The sequence below is a fragment of the Adiantum capillus-veneris genome, chromosome 2 (assembly GCF_014529385.1).
Source record: "Adiantum capillus-veneris isolate H3 chromosome 2, ASM1452938v2, whole genome shotgun sequence".
Classification (NCBI taxonomy): domain Eukaryota; kingdom Viridiplantae; phylum Streptophyta; class Polypodiopsida; order Polypodiales; family Pteridaceae; genus Adiantum; species Adiantum capillus-veneris.
This window is the reverse complement of record NC_140932.1, coordinates 132,607,563-132,616,606: the sequence shown is the minus strand read 5'-3', so window position 1 is coordinate 132,616,606 and position 9,044 is coordinate 132,607,563.

Genomic DNA, 9,044 nt, shown 5'->3' with positions numbered 1-9,044 from the left:
CTCTCTCTCTCTCTCTCTCTCTCTCTCTCTCTCTCTCTCTAATAGAACAGTGATCTATGTGTGCCGATTCTTGTCTTCACATCCGTATTCAAGAGACATGACTTGTGAGTCTTTGACTCCAAGAGTTGTAGAGCATAGACATGCCGCATGCTCTCCATCTCTCCTCTCGTATCCCCTCGCTCTTTCTCTCCTACTGAAAATGCGCTCTGTTCTCTTGTTGACCATAGTGCACAAAACTATGTTTCCTCTTACATGCTCTCTCTCTCTCTCTCTCTCTCTCGCTTCTCATACTGCACATGTGCTCGTGAATGTAATCTAAGGTGGAAGCTACTAAGGAAGCAAGGCAAGCCCCAAGGTGCAATGATGCACAACCGAGGCAAGGTGTACGTGTCGGTGAGGGTTATTAATTATGAAAAAAATGAGGGGGAGAGAATCTTTATACTATAAATAGTACCTAACTCTTATAATTGAGAGAGACATGCAATGAGGGCACTGAAAAGAGGGAGAATGAGGTCTTGAGAAGTGCCATGTGTCACAAGCCTATTGTTGAGTGATATTGAATTTTAAAATTCACAAAAAGGTAAGGCTCATTGGGATGGTGTATTCATCTCTTGAAATTCACAAACGGGTAAGGTTCCTTGAGAGAGAGAGAGAGAGAGAGAGAGAGAGAGAGAGAGAGAGAGAGAGTGTTCATCATATTCTTGAATGAGAAGAGAAAATTGTCTTAGGCCCATGTCTCACTAGGGCAAGGAAGCACAAACCATGTGGAGGTGGTCCCCAATCAAAATGAAAAGGAAAATGTTGGCCTCCACCTTTTGTCAGAGGGATGGCCTCACATCCTTGGCCAAGTTCTCCAAGCAACAACCAACCTGCAAAAAGTGCACGTGCGAGTTTCAGAGGCATTGAATCCTAACAGACAATGATTAAGCCAGAGATTTAACCACTCGGGCTACTCTCATTTATTGAGAAAAATGTGCAACTTTTGTTTTCAAGTCCAGTGTGACAACAACATCAACAACCATCTACAAAAAGAGGGTATGACTGATGCTTTAGTGTGACAAGGAACTTAGAAGCCATTCTAATATACGAAAGTGAATGGACCTTTTAAAAAAAACTCTTCGATGTGTATAAAAATGGAAAAGAAAGAAGCAAGTCTCTCTCTCTCTCTCTCTCTCTCTCTCTCTCTCTCTCTCTCTCTCTCTCTCTCTCTCTCTCTCTCTCTCTCTCTCTCTCAAAGAGTGTGTGTTGATGCTAGTGTTTGGAAAAAACCAATTTCATAAACATACGAAATTTCCCTTAGGGTAGATCCAAAGAGAAAATATTGCAAAATACCATCATTTTTTGCAATTTAGGTCTATTTTCTTAGATTTTCCAAGGGGATTTTTTCCTTCTCTGCCTCCCATCAACTGGCTCAAGGCTAAGCCAAGGCACACTTTTCCTGAACAAAGGACTCTCTCTCTCTCTCTCTCTCTCTCTCTCTCTCTCTCTCTCTCTCTCTCTCTCTCTCTCTCTCTCTCTCTCTCTCTCTCTCTCTCTCTCTCTCTTTGTAGTCAATGCAAAAGACTTTTCCTTCTAAAAACTCTTCAATGTGCTCTTCAATGAGTGGTGACAGTTGTCAAAGCAAACTTGCAAGAAAGGGAAGAGGAACAAAGAAGGATAGCGGAAGAACAAAGGAGGATTAAAGAAGATCATGAGTCTAGGTTACCGACTTTATCTCCTCGCGCACAACTTCAAGCACAAGGATAACACCAACAAACTAAAAGAATAGAGGAGAGACAAGAGGAGACCACACATTTTGATCAACAGTCTCCGTCATGCCTTTCATCACCACAATTCTACAAAGATAAGGAAACCACCAACAAAAAAAGAAGACCTAGCAAACATCACACTCAAATGGTATTCCCATGAATAAACCCACAGTCTAAAAATATACCTCAAGGAGATGATGTACGGCTTTAAGTAGCAAGTGCAAAAACTTTCATAGATAAGCTGGCTGGAGGAAGTCAAGACTGGCAACCACTAATGCTCAAGTCAATGCTGTAGAGCAAGAGCTACTCAATGAACATGTGAGGAGCTATGATCTTGATAATATGGTCTAAGAGAGGATCAAAGAGATTGAAGGCCTGAAAAAGAGAGAGAAACTCTAAAGGAGATACAAACTAGGATCGAGTACAACAACTGAAAAGATGAGCAAAGTGTAGTTATGTAGAGTGTCATCAACATGCTAATGGTCAAAATTTCTGATCAAGATGCACAACTTCAAAAGAAGCAAGAACCTTTGAATCAAATGACTTGTAAAGCCAACAATGCAATTGTGACTTACTATTACCAAAACACAGATTACTCAGTCTGAAGAAAACCTTCAACATCAATTAGATGTATTAAAAGCCATTGATGAAAACCTTTGGCATTGTCTCTTCCGATTAAAGCTAAGTTAGAAGAAAAGGGAAACCTACTTACGAGAGGCCTCCCTGTAGTTCCAATACCCAAGCCGTCAATTTTAGAAAGTGAAGACTTGTTTAGCACATGAGGAAGTGACCTCTCAAACATAAATCCTCTTGAATATATCAATGTGGGAGAGCAAGAAACAAGGAGGGAAAGCATCTTAGAGACCTCAAAAAGAGAGAGAGATATATAGCCAAGATGAAGAAAACTTGGCTAGGGCAATAACTGTAGAGCAAGATGAAGTGTTTACAGAGGCCACGGAATATAAGAAGAGAATTTTGCATAGCATGAGTATTAGCATGTTAAAGCTAGAACATATTAGAAAGGATTGGCATAAACAAGGTTTTTCGTATCCTCTACTTTGTCTTAAAGTATTGCAAAACAAAGACAACATAGAGATAATAATCACTGAAGAGCTTAGTGGAGAAAGATGAATTTAACTAGAGCTCCTAAAGAGATCAAAGAAGATTGCACTTTCTATCCACTTCCACAACATAAAGCTTGGGATACCTTCTCATTCATGCAAAAAGATAGGCCAACTTGGGTAAACTACCCATTACTGCCAAAGGCCAAGCATGGGGGTTGCAATAGAGGCGTACCAGAAGGAGAGCTTAGATAACATGGCAAAACATACTGCGAGGGGTACCAGATCTAGCATGTGTGATGATGCAAAAGACATACCTTATGCTTCTCACATGAGACTTTCAACAATGTAGAATACAAAAATGCCCCTTGGATGAGCTTCTTCAAAGATGCACAAGGATTGTGCTAAGACTTGTCAAAGCAACCCTCTTAAGAAGTCCTCTTTGGTTTTTATACTAGCCTCTTAGTTTTGCCATCATATTACATGAAACTTTTGGAGAAGCATTATATACATGTAACATGATCTCTCCCTGTCAAAGATGTTGATATCAACCAACAAGCTAAAGAACTCCTTGTCAAAGATTTTGATATCAACCATCAAGCTAAAGAACTCCTTGTCAAAGATATTGATATCAGAAGAAGAGAAGCATTGCATAGGAAATTGGAAGAAAGGCCTTCAACAACTCAATAAAAAATAAGCGGCTCGACGACATAGTCATGTTGGGGATGGCATGAGCTAGGAGTGGGGGAATGTTGGCAAAGTCACCCAAACAAAGTCCAGAGTGGCTCGAGATATTTTTCAGCTCACATGTAAACGTAGATCCAGCAATATCGATGCATCAACTTATGTAGCTTGTTAATTTTGAAAATTTATGAGTCACATTATTTGAGTTGATTGGGGTCGAGTGGGCCCACAAGCTTCCACCTCGTAATAAGGGATTCACTCATGGCACTTAAATTACTAGATAGGATGGTTATTTTGACTTAAAGCTCATTTTTACCTTTAACCAAGGTATAAAAGCCAATTTTTGTAAGCGTACCCACTATGGTTCAACCCCTGTGACATGTAGGTGTGGGTGAGTGGGCGCAATCCCATACAAGTAGCTGATGTGAAGCATTAGATTGGAAAAATTGAAAAGTTATGGAGAGGTTTTTGATAACAAAACAAGCATACTACTGTCTTGAGTTCATGGTGTACCTTCTTACTTCTTGTGCTTTTATCTCCTTTGTATGAAGTGTTGTCATAATTTTGAGACTTGCATTGTGATCACAAGCGAAAGATCTTTAGTTCTACACTTTATTGTGATATTTCTATATATTTGGCATGGCCAATACACTTGCTAAATTAGAACATTGTACTCACTTTACACATTCATTTCACATTCTAAGCATATGAGAAAGATAGAGATACCTTAGACGAAGCTATAAGGTCAGTAGATGTTGAGATCCACTTGCTAAAATTAGGTTATTGTGAATATTCTTTTAAATGTATGCATTGGTTTGAGGACTTTAGACCATAGGAGTGTTTTGATAGTCTTTGCCTAGTTGCCTACTATCAAGTCTGGTTTTTTCATGCAATGTAGCTCGATGAAATGTGAATATGATCCACAAGTTCATGATGCATGTATTGAAAAATCTATGGAGCATGTGTGGATCTTGGGCAATAGTGCAACTAGGCACATTATGCCTCCTCATTAATACTGGTTCACTTTCCTTGAGACTATTCCTAATAGGAATACTATCACGTGTGCCAACAACGCCTCTTATCTAATTAAGGGAGTTGGAAAGACTGGAGCATGGCTTCATGAGTACATCATGGGCTTTCCCTATTCATTATAAATAGGGGCTTGGATATGATGATTGTCTAGTCAAGGGAGTAATGTGAGAACAAGTGTCTCCAAGACAATGGCGCGTGGACTCTTATTAGTATATATAGGGAGTTGGATGGGAGGAGTTCCATGTCATGTACCCCTTGTACTCTCAATGGTATTAGAGCGAAGGGGGGGAAGTGCCTGTGTCTTTGCATCTAGATGGACTTCTCTCTCCTTCTCCGATCATGAACCTGCATGTGTAAGACCACCTACACACAAGAACCACGGGGTTGAACTACACTATATGTGATGGGATTGGTCTTGATCTATATGCATTGCTGAGATGAGCATATCATGCTACTATGGCACTCCCATTTGGCGTCTCTACGGTGCAGTGCAAGCGGTTCTCTCTCTCAAAGCGAGGCTGCCATCATGTTTGTGTGCAAGAGTTGCTTCATTTCAAAAAAGAATGGACACCCTAAGGCCACCCCAAAGGGCTTATACCACACCAAGTGACCACAAGGGTGGTCCAAGGGCAAGGCAAAGTAACTAGCAATGGTACTGTTCAAGGTGAAGACATCAAAAGTATACCTCTATAAACTTGCAGAATAAGTCTTGTGTATCATCAATTGTTCTTGATCAAATTGATCATTCAGAACACAAGGTTTTTTCAACACAATCATAGCATACAATGTGTTTGCATATAGCTATAAATTTCTTCAAAGTTTGTGTTTGCATGCAGGTGTAGGCAAAGGCAATTAACAAAGCCCGCTTTTTCAAGTACCAAAGTAAATAGCAAAGTGCACAAATTTTAATTCTCAAGGTCCAAATTGATGTTGCAAGAATCTACAATGATTTCAACAAAGTCAAAGCAAAGCTTATCATTTCAAAGCAGCCCGTGGACATCCTCACTTACAAACAAAAAATTTGAGGTATTTCCTTTTAATTTTGTAGCACACACTACACTATGGATGTTGCATATATTCCAAATACACAACACTTTGAATTTGAGTAAGGCTCACCTACTCCAAATCTGCAAACCCTATGCCTACTTATTTTGTATGGCAGACATAGAGAAGGACTGGATCTATGATGTAGAGTATGGTTTGGTTGAACATAAGGACTTCAAAGCACAAACATATGCATTGGAGCACCAAATTTTTGCATTAAATGAGAACATTACACAACTAACATACCTCATAGTCAATTGCATGCATCAATAAGCAACATCAGGGGTGTAGCCTGTATCCAAGGGCCTTTCTTTTGCAAATATTTTACCTACAAAACTTGTTGTTCCTATGACGAACCAATTCAAAGGTAAAAGGCAAGACTTTATTTTGAGTTTTGAAAGCTCAAGGTAGCTTTAACATCAGCACCGATACTATTATTGGTTAAGTGAAATACCCATTTGTTCTAGAAATTGGTGCTAGTTCTAGAGTGGCTCGTGTAGTTCTACTCCTAGAGGGTAGACAGAGTGCCTTTTAAGAGCAATAAACTCAATCATTCCCATAATAATTACTCTACTTATGAAAGAGACATCCATGCTACAATATGTCCTTTGAAGAAGTGTAAATATTATTTGTATGAAGCTCAGTTTGACATTGTGTTTGACTATGAAACTATAACTAATTTATAAACAAAATTGATATCAAGGGTCAAAAGGCTAGGTGGTCTTAGATTCTTTGAGAGTATGATGCTCACGTATGGGATCATAAAGATCGATGTACATTGTAGTAGATGCTCTTAGGTATGGTACCATAAAGATCAATGTAAGATTGTAGTTGATGCCCTTAGTAGAATAACAAAGATTCTCTCTCTCTTGTCCACAAAAATACAAAGCGAGATTTTGTAATCACCAAAGGGATAATGTAAGCATGAAAAAGCATACTCAAGGGTGGAACCATGTTAAAATAAGTGATCCTTTTCACTCCAATGTTGGTAGTGTTTCTAGTACCTTCACACATGCTTCTCCTCTATCAAGTGATGAACTAAGTTGATGGGAGAATTTCTCCATCAAAGATATGTATCTACTCCAAAAGGATAGAGTATGTGTATCGACACACACATACATTCGTCACAAAAGTTCTTATGAATGTCATGATAGTCCAAGTTTCGGGCACCTAGGCATAAGGAAGACTTATGTATTTGTACGAAAAATGTTTTACTGATCAGATTTACATCGACATGTTCAAGAGAATATGTTGCATTATCAAAACTTTCAAGCTAAAAAAGCAAAGCACTTCAAAGCAGGTGCACTTTTGCATCCCCTTGAGATTCCTAATGGTAAATAGGAAAGTATTTCTATGGACTTTATAGTGGGCCTTTGTGTTATTGCTCAAGGACAAGCCATCATGTTCACATCAAGTACCAGCCAAGAGGAAACACATACCTAAATAATTTTCCACATGGAAAAACATTGGTTTTCTTAAGGAAAAAAAATTCAACTCTTGTTTTTTACGATGAAAGCATTTCTTCAAGGGGAAAGTAATGTCCGGACAAGTGTCTTGCAATATGCTAAGGCCTATGGATAAGGCTACTACCTAAATGCCACATGGATGGCATGAACAAGGGCTCTTAGCGATGGGGAGGACCTAAAAAAGGAGATTTTTTTGGATGGAGTTTTTATGAAATCACCCACAAGTGCATGGGGTATTACATTCACCAAACCAATGTTGATCCTACTAACAATCTCTTTGCACCACCTAGTTTTTTCTGGAAACATATGGATTGGAAATACTAAAATATGCCAATCATTATCATCATTGTGTTTCTTTTCAATGGATCCATCATACACAAGCATTTCCATCATCAATAAGCCACCCTTGTGGAAGTGAAACAAGTACTATTAGAAGCTCAAAGTGGGTAGTAGCCTATGTTGTCAAGGAAATGAAGATTCTATCTTCTTCTTCATTACTTGCAGGTTTGGCTCTCCATAAGCAATCGAGGACTCTCACCTCGTTAATCAAATCAATACTCCTATCAATGAAGATACTATTTTCTTCTTCATTACTTGCAGGTTCGGTTCTCCATAAGCAATCAAGACCTCTCACCTTGTCAATCAAATTAGTACTCCTATCTAGATTGCAAAGTGATGACTCATTCTCACCTTCTTGTATGATCTTGGCACAGATCACTACAAGTAGAGCTCTCCTACATAGAGTGTGAAGCTCTTTCTCACCTCATCTACAAAGTTGTGAGAATGCACCATGAATATTTCCCTTTTGAACAAAAAAAAACTTAAAAAGGCATCATTGAACAATTTGTGTCTCATATTAGCTATCACTAGACAAAGGTAGAGGTTGGGTACTTATTCTATGACACAACATGTGTGAAGCAACTCTTAGTGTTTTGTCAAAGTCTATTTTGAAAATATCAACATCATTTACCCACTCATTCTAATGGGAAGACCATGATCCCTATGTAGATGACTACATGTGTCATGCCTTACCTTTCACAAGAAGCTTTTACATTATAATCACATAAATGATCGCATTCATGTCTGTTATTGTCTATGTCTCCCCCTTTTGGTATTTTCTCACCTTCTCCCTCTCCTTGTCCCATCCCATGCTTCTCTTTTTATAGTCTTGGCTCTGTAGGCTAAGCCTTCCATAGGAAACATAGTGCATGTGCTTTTTGGACTACATAAGGAGCCCTTAGTAAAGTGTTGGATTTTCGGTGCCTTTGTGGACCATTGGATAAAGCTTGCATATTAGTGCCACATGGTTCTTTTTTAATTTTTCTTTTAGGTCTTTGTGAGAGGTGTTGACATTTGTGTACCTCTCTCTTTAAAAAGGGCCATTGGATATTGGTTTAGTCAATATTTTTTAATGCTTTTGGAATATATTGTAATCTAAACAAGTCATCGTTACGCTTGTTTCCAAAAAGTGTAATGCTCTATTGTGAAAAAAAAGAAATTTAAATTCTAGTGTCACTTTCTCATTTTTCCTCACAAAGAACCATGTTATTAGTAAATTCCTCTCAATAGCATTATGTAGGCCTTAGTGAGCTTTCAACTTGTTTTTGTGGCTTTGATCTTACTTGTGAGACGAGTCCGAGGTTTTGTGTCGTGTCAATGGCTTCATTGGCCTTTCTTTTTTTTGTAGAATTCTTATGCCTATGAGGAAGAGGGAAAGATGAAAGCACAACCTGGGGCTTCTTAGAACCTCAAACACCACATAGACGATGGATAACTAAATACTCTTGCCAACACATACCTAGCCTCTTATATATTCCCCCACGCATGCAAACCTATGGCCCCAAGCCACTAGAGCCTTGCCTCCAATGCTCCTTGTCTTTACAATGCCACCCAAGTGAAAACACAAATCATGATGGATGTTATAATTGCAGTAATCTCATCTCTATTTGCAAGTGAGTGTTATCAGAGGCCAAGTGATATAAGGCATTATGGTTAAAATCAATAGCAAA